Source organism: Lemur catta, chromosome 17 (assembly GCF_020740605.2).
Source record: "Lemur catta isolate mLemCat1 chromosome 17, mLemCat1.pri, whole genome shotgun sequence".
Classification (NCBI taxonomy): Eukaryota; Metazoa; Chordata; class Mammalia; order Primates; family Lemuridae; genus Lemur; species Lemur catta.
Window position 1 is genome coordinate 26,066,091 of NC_059144.1, and position 13,692 is coordinate 26,079,782.

The window sequence follows — 13,692 nt, forward strand, 5'->3', positions numbered from 1 at the left end:
ATGAAAGGCAGAGTCATCCTGTCCCCTGCAGGTGTGTCGGTTGTCCCAGTGCTGTCGGGAGCATGATCTCTGTGGCCTTTTCCTGAGTGTTGCACAGAATGGTGCTCCCTCCCATCCTCCTCCCCGTCCCCCTGCAGATGAGGCCTCCTGACCTCCAGGATCAGGCTGAGCCCTGCTCCAGGTGGGACACCAGGGACAACCTGGTTGGGGCTCTGGGGAGCAGAAGTCAGGGCCCCATTGTGACCCTTGGGCTCAGCTCCGGGCACCAGGGCTTTATCTCCCTTCCTTTGTGCTTTGCTGCCTCTGGAGGGGGCTCTGCCTTGCTCTCCGAGTTCTCTCCACTCCCTCCCTCCCCCACCCCTCCAGACGGAGGTCTTGGCCCCATTCCCCCAGCCTGTGGCTGTGGGCTTGCAGCTGACAAACCTCCTGGTCCTGGCTCTCCGTCCAGCAGAAACAAGCCCTCCCTGTCTGTCACCAAACAGTCAGGACGGCCTGTTCCACCTGGCAGGCTGGCCTATTGCCCAGCTCAGTCTCGGGAAGTGAGGACCCGCTCTGACAACCCACTGCCTGGGTTCAAATCTTGCCTGTGCCTCTTCCTAGCTGTGTGGCCTTGGGCAAGACCCTTTGCTTCTCTGAGCCTCTGTCTTCTCATCAATAAGTGGGCACAATGATAGGAGCTGCCTCTTGGATTGCTGTATGGATTACATGAGGTCATTTGTGGAAGGCGCTTGGCTTGGTGTCTGGCTTATCAAGATATAGTAGTTCGTGTTATCCTAGCCCTGTCCTTTAGTGCCTGTCCTGGCCTAGGGGGATGTCAGGTTCCAGGACCTGTCCCCATGCTTCCTCCATAACCCCTTTATGCCGAGTGTCACCCAATATGACTGTTTCAAAGCACATAGGATTGAACCTAGTAGTATACACTGTACCACCTCTCCTTTTCCTAGCTGCCATTTAGCGGGAGCTCCTGAGGAGCCAGGCACTGTTCAAGCCATTTCAAAATATGTCTCCAGGCCGGGCGCGGTGGCTCATGCCTGTAATCCCAGCACTCTGGGAGCCCAAGGCAGGAGGATTGTTTGAGCTCAGGAGTTCGAGACCAGCCTGAGCAAGAGCGAGACCCTGTCTCTACTAAAAATAGGAAGATATTAACCGGACAACTAAAAATATATAGAAAAAATTAGCCGGGCATGGTGGCGCATGCCTGTAGTCCCAGCTACTTGGGAGGCTGAGGCAGGAGGATCGCTTGAGTCCAAGAGTTTGAGGTTGCTGTGAGCTAGGCTGATGCCATGGCACTCTAGCTGGGGCAACAGAGCGAGACTCTGTCTCAAAAAAAAAAATAAATAAATAAAATAAAAAAGTTAAAATATGTCTCCAAATGCCTTGAAATTCTTCCCCTCAAGGAGTGGGGGCTATGTCCCCTCTCTTTATTGCTTCCAGGAATAAAATGTGGCAGAAATGACACTATGCAAACTTCCAAGGGTGGTTTAGAAACGGCCATGCCACCTGTGCTTGCGTCTCAGGGGACACTCATGCTTGGAACCTGGGCTTCGTGCTGTGAGGAAGCCCAGGACCCACAGAGAGGCCACAAGTGGGAATTCTGGCCTTTAGATGGTTCTAGCCTTCAGCCTTCAGTGCTTCCCACCTGAGGCCCCAGATATTGTTGAGTAGAAGGAAGCCACCCCCAGCAGGCTCTGTCTGAATTCCTGACCTGGAAGACTCTATGAGCATAAGAGAGTGGTTAACAGCCCTGTGTTCTGAGGTTGTTGTGCAGCAGCAAATCACCACAAGCCTGTACTGACGTAAGCCTCACCACGACAATAGGGAGTGGTCGCTATGATCATGTCTATTTTACGGATGAGGAAATTAAGACCCAAAATGCTTTAGCAAGTTGCCCAAGTTCACAGAGCTCATGAGAGGAAGAGCTGGGATTTGTGCCCGTGAGTTTGACTTGAGGCTGAGCACTGAAGAATCGCCAGGGACCATGTCCTGCGGGGCCCGGTGGGCCAGATCAGTGAGTGGACGTCATCTCAGGGCCTTGGCGGACTGCGGGGAGGACACTGAGGTGGAATTTGTGAGGTCAGGAGAGGGCGCTAATAAGCCTGCTTGGGTGCAGTGTGGAGGGTGGATAAGAAGGGGCTGGAAGTGGCCCAAAAGGATGGACAATGTCACCCTGCCATTGTCCACCATCCTCTTTCTGTCCTGCTCATCAAAGCTGTGAGGGCAGCACCGGGAGGCCTGGTCTCAGGCCCCAATGAGCTCTGCACCTGTCAGAGCTTGGCCCAGCCAGAGGCATCAGCCCATTCCACTGTACTGACCCAGACTGTGCCCTTGGACGGGCAGAGCTGGGCAGTCAGGGCCAGGAGCCTCACGGCCAGTATGGACAGGAAGTCGAAGTCCCAGGAGCATCCTCCGCCCTGTACACCTCAAGGTGGCCACAGCTCCAAGATCTTCTGTGTCAACTTCATCTATCTGGTTTGGAGTTGGCTGTGAGTAGCAGTGAGCCCACAGGAAGAGTGACTTGAGGGAGACAAACACTGATTTCTCTTTCTTATAACCAGTCTGGAGGCAGGCAGTCCCAGGCTGGTATAATGGCTCCTTGATCCTCAGGGACCCAGGCTCGTTCTATCTTGTTCCACCCTAATACTTCATGGTCCAAAACGGCTGCTCTTCTCCAGCCATCATGTCCACATTCCAGCCAGAGGCAAAGAATGCCCCGCTCTCTTTAAGGACTCTTCCCAGAAATTGCTCTTGGTGCTCTACTTAATTTCTCTTGGCCAGAATGTAGACACGTGGCCATGCCTAACTGTAAGAGAGGCTAGGAAGTGAGCTCTTTGTTCCAGGTGTCCATGTGCCTGGCTACATCTGGGAGCTGGAATACTGAGGGAGATGGAGGTAATGGATATGGAGAACTACTAGCAATGCCAGCCTGGGACTGGGGAGCCAGAGAGAGTGAGTGTTTTGAAATGTGAATCAGATCATTTTACTTCCCTTCTTAAAACAACTCTGCAGTTCCCACTGCTGAGGGCTGAATTTGCACCCAAGCCTCCGGGCTGCCTGGTCTCCCCCTGGCCCACCTCTCCAGCCTCACCCCGTGGGACCCACAGCCTCAAGCCCTGAACCCACCCCCAACACTGACCTCAAACCGTGCCCACCCCACCCTCACCCATGTCTCCCTTTGTCCTCTGATTGTCTGGAGAATCCGAATAATCAGACACGAAGAGCCACAGAGCACTTGATGACAGCAGTTATAAAGCCCCTATTGGGTGCCAGGCCCTGTGCCAAGGGGTTGGCATACATTTTCTCATTTTAATCCTCACAGCAGCCCCTTGAGGTTGGTACTGTGGGGAGCCCCTTTTACAGACAAGGAAACAGAGCGGGTGCTGGGTGGGGCATGGCGCAACAGCCCTGTGCACTGGCTTGCTGGCGAGAAAAGACACTCGGGGGCATGGTGCTGTATATTCTGCGTGACACTGTGCCTTCCATTGTTTCATGTAGTCCTCACAGTCTCTGTGCCCCTTTTGCAAATGAAGAAACATAGGCTCAGAGAGGAACAGTGATTTCCCTAAGGTCACACAGCCAGGTGGTAGCCCTGTCTCGACTGGAACCCAGGTTTGCCTGCCCATGGCTTCCTGGCAGTCACACAGTCTGCCTTTCCTGGGGAGTGAGTGAGGACAGGACATACTTGACCCTCCAGGGAGCTGGTGAAGGTGGCAGGATTCCAAAGTCCAGCTTTTAGAGAAGAAACTGAAGGACCCAGAGGCGAAGGAACTTGCCCTCGGTCCTACCCTCCATCAGAGGCAATCTGGAAACAGACTCAGGTCTCCTGACTCCCTGCCCAGAGCTCTTGCACGCTTTGCTCATGCATGCAGCAAATATTCGTTGAGCACCTACTGTGTACAAGGCACAGTGCTGGCCCCTGGGAACACAGCGGTAAACACAACAGACACAAATCCTTGCCTCTGTGGAGCTGATGTCCTAGGGCGGGGCGGGGAGAGCGAGACACACCAACCAAGTAAGTCAGCTGCAGCGACTGTCTTCCCTCTTTATTTCTTTCCTGCAACAAATATTTATTGGGAACTTTATTGCTGCAAGACAGACACTGTCCTGACTCTCTTGCAGTGAGACTCTAGTGATACAGATGGGCACTGAATGAGGAGGTACGGAAATAAACAAGAGAAGTTCAGATTGTGATCCTAGCTGCTGAGAAAATGAGGTTGAAGAGGCAGGGAGTCGTGGGAGGAGGCAGTGGTAGCTACCTTTGGATGCGGTGGTCAGGGAAGGCCTCTCCGGGAAGTGACCCTTGAGTCGAGACCCAAAGGGTGCGAAGGGGCCAGGCAGGGTATTCGAGGTGCGGGAACAGCCCGTGCAAAGATGCAGAGGTGGGACTGAGCTCGGGGTGTGGGAGGAACTGAAAGAAGGCCAAGATGGCTGGGGCAGGGTGAGGGGGCAGTTCGGAGGGGGAGGTGGGCCGAAGGGAGGGGCTGGAGAAAGTGCAGGGTGCCCTGGAGAGGCACGGAATAGAGAGAAGGGATGAGTAGCTCCCAACAGCGGGGCTAGTCCTCTCTGCGTCTGAGGGTTTCCCAGCCAGACCACCAAGGGGTGGGGGCTGAGCACCTGCTGGCCTGGCACTGCCAGCCTCTGCCGTGATAAAGCTCCCTGCCCCCCTTTGCCAGGCCACCCCCCCAGTGGCGCCTCCACCTGCACAGCCGGGCAGGGCATTGTGTGTGGGCTCTGGAGGGCACACCTGGTGCTCTCACCAGCCTGCTGGCTGCTCTGATTTAGGGGCTCATCCTGCCTGGCTCAGGGGCCTGTTCCCTGAAGTCTACCAGCTGGGACTAGGCTGGTTGGGGAGGAGGAAGAAGGCTCGGGTAGTGGCCCAAAGAATGTACCCCTCACCCTCAAAGGCGCATTGGACCACATTTGAGTCCTCAGGCCTCCCTTCTCCAGCCATCCTTCCCCTTCTGGGGACTTGGGCAGAAAGCAAGTTTCAAGCAGCAGTTTACTGTTGTGCTTAGAAATTTTCTCTCCCTCCTTGGGCCTCAATTTCTTCATCTGTACAATGGAAGAGTTGACCTGGATAAACTCACAGTGTAGACTCTAGAGCCAGACTGCCTGGGTTCGAATCTTTGCCATGTAGTGGCTGTGTGACCTGAGCTAAGTTACTTGACCTTTCATTCTCAGTTGACCCATCTATAAAATGGGAATATAATAATAGCACCTGTTTCAAGGGCTGTATGAGGATTCGGTGAATTATGTATGTCTGGTGCTTAGAACAGCGGCTGCCCCACGGAAGTGCTATATATTTAACTCTGATTGTTGTTATAATATTATTCAAGTCTTTAGAGAATGTTGCCCTGGAAAGACTCAGTGGAGAAATCTGAGTCCATTTGTTTGCAAACTTTTTGGTCTTTGTTTTTAACAGAGGAGCCCTGCATTGCTCAAGAGAAATTTTACTCAGAGCCCCAGCTGTTAGCAGGGGATGGAGGGGGGGCGCCTGCCCCACCTGCTCCCCCGTCTCTGTGTCTGCAGCCCCCAAGGGGACTACCGGAGCACAATTTGAAAACCCCCGCTCAGTTTGTCCCCTTCAGCTCACAGTCAGCGCAACTGGGACTCAGAGAGGGACAGGGACATGCCCAGAGCGAGTGGCCCAGCTTAGCCTAGAACCCAGATCTTCTGGTTCTCTCAATGCAAGACAAGGGCAGGGGCTGGGGAAAAAGCTAGGGCCAAAACCCTCTCTTAGGGGACTGGGTGCATTGTGGCGGCAAGTCATTAGTATGCAAATGACATGTAAATGAATGCAAAACAGCATGTTTTATGCTAATTTGCAGAGTTGAGAGCGACGACATTTTTGGTAATAGGGCAGCAGTCCTGGTCCCTGGGCATTGCCGAACACGCCACGTGTCCTTTTTTTCTTTTTCTTTTCTTCTTTTTTTCTTTCATTATTACGATCAGGCCCATAAATCTTGGTTAGGCTGTGACCCCCGTCCCTTCTCCCCTGAAAGCCTATCTCCTGTCACCCTCAAGGGCTCTCTTTCCAGTCCCCTGGTCATGCCTGGGTCCAGGGACAGGCCTAGGCAGTGGCTCAGGGAACCAGGACTCAGGAGCCATCAGTCAGAGCCAGGGGGTGAGCCTGGCCAGGCCTGGAAACCACTTCTAGGGGAGGGGGCCTTGGCACTTCCTCTGAGCTCCCACAACCGCGTGCATGCAGTGCCATTGTCTGTCTGGGGCTGGCTGGCCTCGCTGGGTGAGCCACTCAGGGAGGTCAGGCCTGCTCTTTTTCTCGTCACGGTGACACAGGCTTGAGATATCTTTGGTGTTCGAAGACTGAATGCATATATGGTGAGCTGGCCATGCACCCAGTTGTAAGCCTGCGGTCTCTGAAACCACGCAGACTGAATTCAAATCCTGACACCACTACTCTCGGAGAAAATAGTAGTATATAATCACAGCACACATTAAGTGAGCACTTACCATGTTCCAGGTGCTCTGCTTTGGGCTTGCTGTTTACACCCTCACTGATAATAGTATTCTAGGTGAGTATCCTTACCATCACTCCCATTTTATGGAGGAGAGGTTAAACAACTTGCCCAAGGTCACATTCCCCAGGGGAATGGGCAAAGGGGGGTTTATATTTCCTGAGGATGGGGTTCCTCACCAGGCAGTGGCTTTAAGCCACTCAGCAAAGCTGCTGTTGCCTGCCTGTGCTATCAGCCCATCTTTTGACAAAGTTAAACTTTACCTGAGCCCTGTGCTCCTGGAAAACAGCGATTGTTAAGAAATCCCCCTATCTTTTGTTTTCTGAAATCCCCCTGTCCTTTTCTGTTTAGGGAAATGGCTTACCAAAATAAGCCACCCTGCCCAACATGACTCAGATAGGATACACTGTCCACTCTTCCTCCTGACTCCCATTTGCAGGGGCCGGGGGGATGACTCCCTTGTTTGCCTGGGATCTTTCCCCTGAACCTGCTGACAAGGCCAGACAAAGACCCTCCCACTTCCCATTCTTTGTCTCATGGTTGATTAGCTGAGATTAGAACCTTGTGTCCCCTCTGAAACCAGCTAGACACAGAGATAAACATTTCCTCTTCAGCTGACTGATGGAGACATACCGTGACTGCAAGACAGTCCTCCACCTGTAACCTGTCTGCTCCGCCCTATAAAGGCCTAAGGCAAACCCACCCTGCCCAGACGCTCTGATCTTGGGACCTTTGGGACCGGGGTGCTCTCCCTGTCGCAGTAGCTTGAATAATATCATCTCCCCAGTTGTCCCGTGTACGTTATCTTTGACACTTTCCACCGTGCTGTTTTCCACCTAAGGCGCTGGGCCGGATAAGAGCCCTGTGACCTTGGAGCAGTTCCCGAGTATCTGCGCGCCTTGGTTCCTCCTCAGCAAAGCGGATGCTCGCAAGCGCTACCTCCTCAGGTTGTGACATAAAAGGAGACAACGCCAGGGAAACGCTTGGCCGCTTGGCTCAGTGCCCGGCACGGAGTGAGCGCTCCAGAAATGTCAACCGTCGTCAGTCCGGGAGAGGAGAGCGGCGCTCAGAGAGGGGACAGGACCCGCCCGAGACTCACAGCGGGCGGAAGTGGGGGTAGGACGCGCGTTTGGAGACCTCTGCCCCCAGCACTGGGGGTGCCTCGTGTCTCCCCATCCCACCTCCGGATCGCAAGCCCCTCAGCTTCCCGCCGCCCGCCTTCGATTGCGGTGAGCAGCGAGTCGCGGAGCAAATTAACTTTTTGCACACTTCATTATGCGCCGCCCCGCGTCCCCCGGGGCCGCGGCCCCCGCCCCCGCCCCGCGCCGACAAGTTGATTGGGCAATTAATCTTCGCGCCCCCCACCCGCACGCCCGGCCCCCCGGCCTTTGTGCGCCCGAGCGCGGGCCGTGGGCGCCCGCCCGGCCGCCCGGTCTGCTCGCGCAGATAAGGCGCCCCGCGCCCCCCGCCCCGCCTTTGTCGGGGCGCCGCGAGGCCGGTCCGCTGCCGTCTCGCACCCCGTCGGCGCGCCCCCGCCCCCTTGGCTCGGTCCATCTGTTTGAGCTTCACAATCCTCCGGCGGCCGGGGGCTGGGGGAGGGGTCTCGCTCTTGGGCAGGGAGCCAGCACCCCCCTCCACCTGGCCACCCCATGTGTGAGAAGTGACCCCCCCCAGCCCCAGACACGCGCGCGCGCACACACACATATGCGGGACTACCCAATTAAGCAGTACGGTATTAATTAAGAAGGGGGGGTGCGAAGCCCAGCAGCAGTTTGAGGAATTGAGGGGGGGGGGTTCCCAGCAGTGTCCATAAAAGAGGGAGACCTTGCCACCCATTCTGTACCCCAGGTGTGTAACGCCTGGTTATTGGCTTGGGGGTCTACAGGCTCCAATGGCTGGGGGATGGGGGAGGGGGAAGGGGGGAGGGAGCGTCCCTGGGAATTGGCTCACGGCTGATAAATAGTGCCTCTTTGTGCGTTTTTCTGGGGTTTTGCCAGCAGTTGACCCAGCCTCAAAAGAGGCAGCCTGTGATTCAGGTGATGTTGCGAACCAAGGGCCTAAAGGAAGGGTAAATCCAGGCTGTTTTAGAGACCAATAGCGCGGAGGTTCGGAAAGGGCCCCCTGCCCACCCTGTGGGGTTGGGTCAAAGAACCTCTCCGTGCCCAGGGTGGCGGAGGTGAGGGGCGGAGGCATGTGGGCACACTGTGGGCAACAGTGAGCGCTTGCTCACAAGCGTTGGTTCTTGGTGTTTTCTGTGATTTTCCCTGGACGGGCACAGGGAAAACCAAAACCTGATGTTGCTGGAAAGAGTCCCTTGAGTTCCATCTGACACCTGGGCTGGGGGGTAGAGTGGTCTCTGGCTCCAACCCTGTGGTCTGTGCAGAACTCGGGTCTGGGGGCCGGGGTGTCTGTCATCCTAAGTGTCTCCACCAGTGTGTGAGGGGTGTGAGTTTTGGGGTAGAGAATTCACAGCCTCCACTAGTTCCCACAAGAAGGGTGTGACCCGTGTGTGAAGGATCCCTGTGTCCCAGCCTGGGAAAGAGAGCAGAATCGTTTGAATACTTGTATGCCGGGTCCACAGCAGTGCCACTAGTGCTAGGGACAGCCCTGAGCAAAGCAGAAGCTGTTGTTCCCTTCACAGACTCACAGTCAAGTTTGGGAGGTGGATGAGAAATAAAATAAACACGTAAGACATGAGTTAGGTCAGCGGGTGGTACGAGCTATCTGTAAAAACAAAGCAGGATAACCGGTTAGGTGAGTGGGACCCACTAGAATGGGCCTAGAAACCCTGGGCCACCTGACCCCATGTAGCCTCATTTCCCCACCCCTAGGACCCAGGCTTCAGCCAGTTCTGCAGCCATGGGGCAGGGGCTCTGGGATGATGGACAGTCTGGCTGCTGCAGCTTCTCCCCCTTCGCCCTGAGGTGGTGGTGGTGGTGGCAGTGGTTCTCTCTGATAATGACAGACTCCAGTCTTGCATGACCGCAATGCCTCATGAGCCCACAGTCCAGAAGGGGCCCAGTGAGCAGGAGCTGAATTAAAATGGAGAAATACAGCTTCCCTCCCCCTTACTCCTCTCATTCCTGCAGCGCCTCAAGCCTCCAGTGAATACTTCTCAGTCCTTTGCTTCACTGCTCTGGAGTGGCTGGATGGGCACCTCCTTATGGGTAGCAAGGTTGGGGGACACCCAGAACCAGAAGGTGGGACTACAAAAAGTGCTGTTTGGCTCTGAGCCTCCCCTCTACCCCATGCACAGACTTCTGTCATCGACTCTGGTCCCTGGTCCCTGGTTCTGATGTTCTGCCTCTAAACATCTTACCATTCGAATATTGTAGTCTTTTGACTTTCTAGAATTTTGGTATCCCATGCATGCATCTTACACAAACACTCTGGAGTTCTATAATTTCTGCCCTTATGTTGTAGAATTCTGAGGCTCCACTATTGATTTTGTTGGTGTCTACCCATTCGAATAACAATAGAGAAAGACTATATACACAGTCACATAATACTAGTCTTAATAATAGCAGCTAATATTCTTTCAATCTTGTTTTTATTCAACAAGTACTTTTTGAAAATCTTCTAAATACCAGACTTTGTTCCAGATATTATACAACTAAATAAAAATTAATTAGTTAATAAGTAAATATTATGTTAGAAGGTGATGTGTGCAGAAGACAGGGAGAGGCGGTGAGAGGGTGCAGTTAAAGTTGATGGTCAAGGCAGGACTCACTAGGAAGGTGACACTTTATTTTCTTCCTACTTGTTCTCTTAATTACTGAGATTTGAAATCTCAATCAGTAATTGTGGATTTATTTCTCCTTGCAGGTCTTTCAGTTTTTGCTTCATGTATTTCAAATCTCTGCTATTAGGGGCATAAATATTTGGAGTTGTTACATGATCTTGATTAGTTAACCTCCTTATCATTATGAAATGACCTTATCTATCTCAGGTAATATTCTTTGCTCTGAAATCAACTTTGTCTGATATTGAACTGGCCACTCCAGTTTTATTTTGATTAGTGTTAGTTTTATCCTTATACTTTTAACTTGTGTCTTTATATTTAAGGTGTGCTTTCTTTGAAGGTGGCACATATTTGGGTCTTGCTTTTTTCCTTTAATCCAATCTGACAATCTCTGTTTTTTAGTTGGGTGTGTTTAGACCATTTACATTTAATGTGATCATTAATGTGGTTAGATTTAAGTCTATCATCTTACTACTTTTTTTCTATTTGTCCCATCTGTTCTTTCTTTCCTTTTCATCTTTTTCTACTTTCTTGTGTGTTAACTATTTTAAAAATTATTCCATTTTACCCCCTTTGTTGATTTATTAGCTACAATTCTTTGTTTTGTTATTTTAGTGGTTGCATTAGGATTTATAGTATATATCTCTAACTTATCACAGTCTATCTTTAAGTGATATTATACCACTTTATGTGTCATATAAAGTACTTTATAATAGTGTACTTTCATTTCTCTCCTCTGGGCCTTTATGCTGTTGTTGTCATACATTTTACTTACGTATATGTTATAAACTTCAGAAAATATTATTATTTTTGTTTAAATTGTAAGTTATCTTTTAAATGATCAGAAAAAAATATTATGTATTTACTCATGTAGTTAACATTTCTGGTGATCTTCATTCCCTTATGAAGATCTAGATTTCTATCTGGTATCATTTTCCTTCTGTCTAAAGGATTTCTTGCATTATTTCTTGTAGTGCAGGTCTATTAGTGACAAATTTGCTCAGCTTTTGTATATCTGAAAACATCTTTATTTCACCGTACTTTTTTTTTTTTTTTTTTTTTTGAGACAGAGTCTCGCTGTGTTGCCCGGGCTAGAGTGAGTGATGTGGCGTCAGCCTAGCTCACAGCAACCTCAAACTCCTGGGCTTAAGCGATCCTACTGCCTCAGCCTCCCGAGTAGCTGGGACTACAGGCATGCGCCACCATGCCCCGCTAATTTTTTTCTATATATATATTTTAGTTGGCCAGATAATTTCTTTCTATTTTTTTTAGTAGAGACGGGGTCTTGCTCTTGCTCAGGCTGGTCTGGAACTCCTGACCTTGAGCAATCCACCCGCCTCGGCCTCCCAGAGTGCTATGATTACAGGCGTGAGCCACCGCGCCCGGCTTTCACCGTACTTTTTGAAAGATATTTTAACACATTGATGGCCACCCTAGAAAAAAATTTTTCCTTGGGGCCATGGTTTTTTATTATGAAAATAGAATAAAAACTTGGAAAACAAAATGATCCTTTCAAATTTAATGAAAAATTTATTTTTTATTGTTTTCTGTGTTTTTCAATAACAAATAATATAAAAACTTGAAAATTAGTAATGTAAAAAGTAATGTGAAAATTTGAAAAAATAGTTCATAAGGGTAAAGTGTTTTTCTTGACTTGTCAGGCTTAAGTGTAATTTAAAGGTAAACATAAGGCCGGGCGCGGTGGCTCACGCCTGTAATCCTAGCTCTGGGAGGCCGAGGCGGGTGGATCGCTCGAGGTCAGGAGTTCGAGACCAGCCTGAGCAAGAGTGAGACCCCGTCTCTACTAAAAATAGAAAGAAATTATCTGGCCAACTAAAAATATATATACAAAAAAATTAGCCGGGCATGGTGGCTCATGCCTGTAGTCCCAGCTACTCGGGAGGCTGAGGCAGTAGGATCGCTTAAGCCCAGGAGTCTGAGGTTGCTGTGAGCTAGGCTGATGCCACGGCACTCACTCTAGCCCGGGCAACAGAGTGAGACTCTGTCTCAAAAAAAAATAAAAAATAAAAAAAAAAATAAAGGTAAACATAAATGGAAAAATGATATTTATTGAATTCTATTCATTTAATCCATGTCTTTAGAATTAAATTATCAATATTAATTGTAACCATAAGAACATCAACAAGTAAGATTTTCATGAACCAGCTGTAGGGTTTTGCCCAGGGGACCACCCATCATGTAACATGTATGTTACAGCAGGGCAGTGTGAGTAGCCTGTGTACCACTTGGCTCCCAAGGTAAAGAGATATGTGACTTACATATGCTTCACGAGGCTCCAAGCTCAAAACTAACTGAGTTAAATACAACTCACATGGCAGTTAATGTGTTAACCGGGCATAGAATTCGAGGTTGGCAGGTTTTTTCTTTCAGTGTCTTAAAAGATGTTACTCACATCTTTTCTTCTTTACATTGTATCCAACAAGAAATCTGCCATCATCCTTATCTTTGTTTCTCTATACTTTTCAAGCCTTTTTTCCTCTGCTTTAAATATTTTTCTTTTTTACTGGTTATGAGCAATTTGATCATGATGGGTAATTTTCTTCCTGTTTCTTGTGCTTAAGGTTTGTTAAGCTTCTTTAATCTATGAGTTTATAATTTGTATCAGATATGGAACATTTTCAGCCATTATTTTTCAAATATTTCCTCTCTTTGGGGGACTTCAATTACATGTTTACTGGGCTTCTTGAAGTTGTTCCACAGCTCCTGAAGCTCTTTTTTTTTTTTTAATTCTTTTTTTTTTCCTCTGTGTGCTCAATTTTGGATAGTTTCTATTTACTATGTCTTCAAATTCACTATTTTTTTTCTTCTGCCATGTCAGCATATTTTTCATTTCAGACATTGTAGTTTTCATCTCTGGAAGTTCAGTTTGGTTCTTTTTATATCTTGCATGTTTCTCCTTAACTTTCAAATATGCAGACCTATGGAATACGGTTTTAATATTTGTTTTAATGTTCTTGTCTGCTACATCTGTGTCCGTTCTGGGTCAGTTTCTGTTGATTTATTATTCTCCTCATTATAGGCCACGTTTTCTTGCTTCTTTGCATGGCTGGTAAACTTTGGATGCCAGACATTGTGAATTTTACCCTTGTTGGGTGCTGTATACTTTTATATTTCTATAAATCTTATTGAGTTTTGTTCTAAGATGCAACAAAGTTACTTGGAAACAGTTTTATCTTTTCTAATTTTGCTTTTATGTTTTGTTGGGTGGGTCCAGAGCTGTGCTCTGTTGAGGACTAATTATTTCCCACCACTGAGAAAAGACCTTCCTGAGAAAAGACCCTATATGGCTCAGGAATCGTTAAGTTTTTTCTGTTTGGCACGATTTCTGGTCCTGTGTTAGTGCTGGGCACTGTTCTCTAATCTTTTCAGATGATTCTTCCCAGCCTAAAATAGTTTCAACACACAAAAGCACCAACCAGTGCCCAGCCTCATACTCAAGGGGTTCTTTCTTCACAT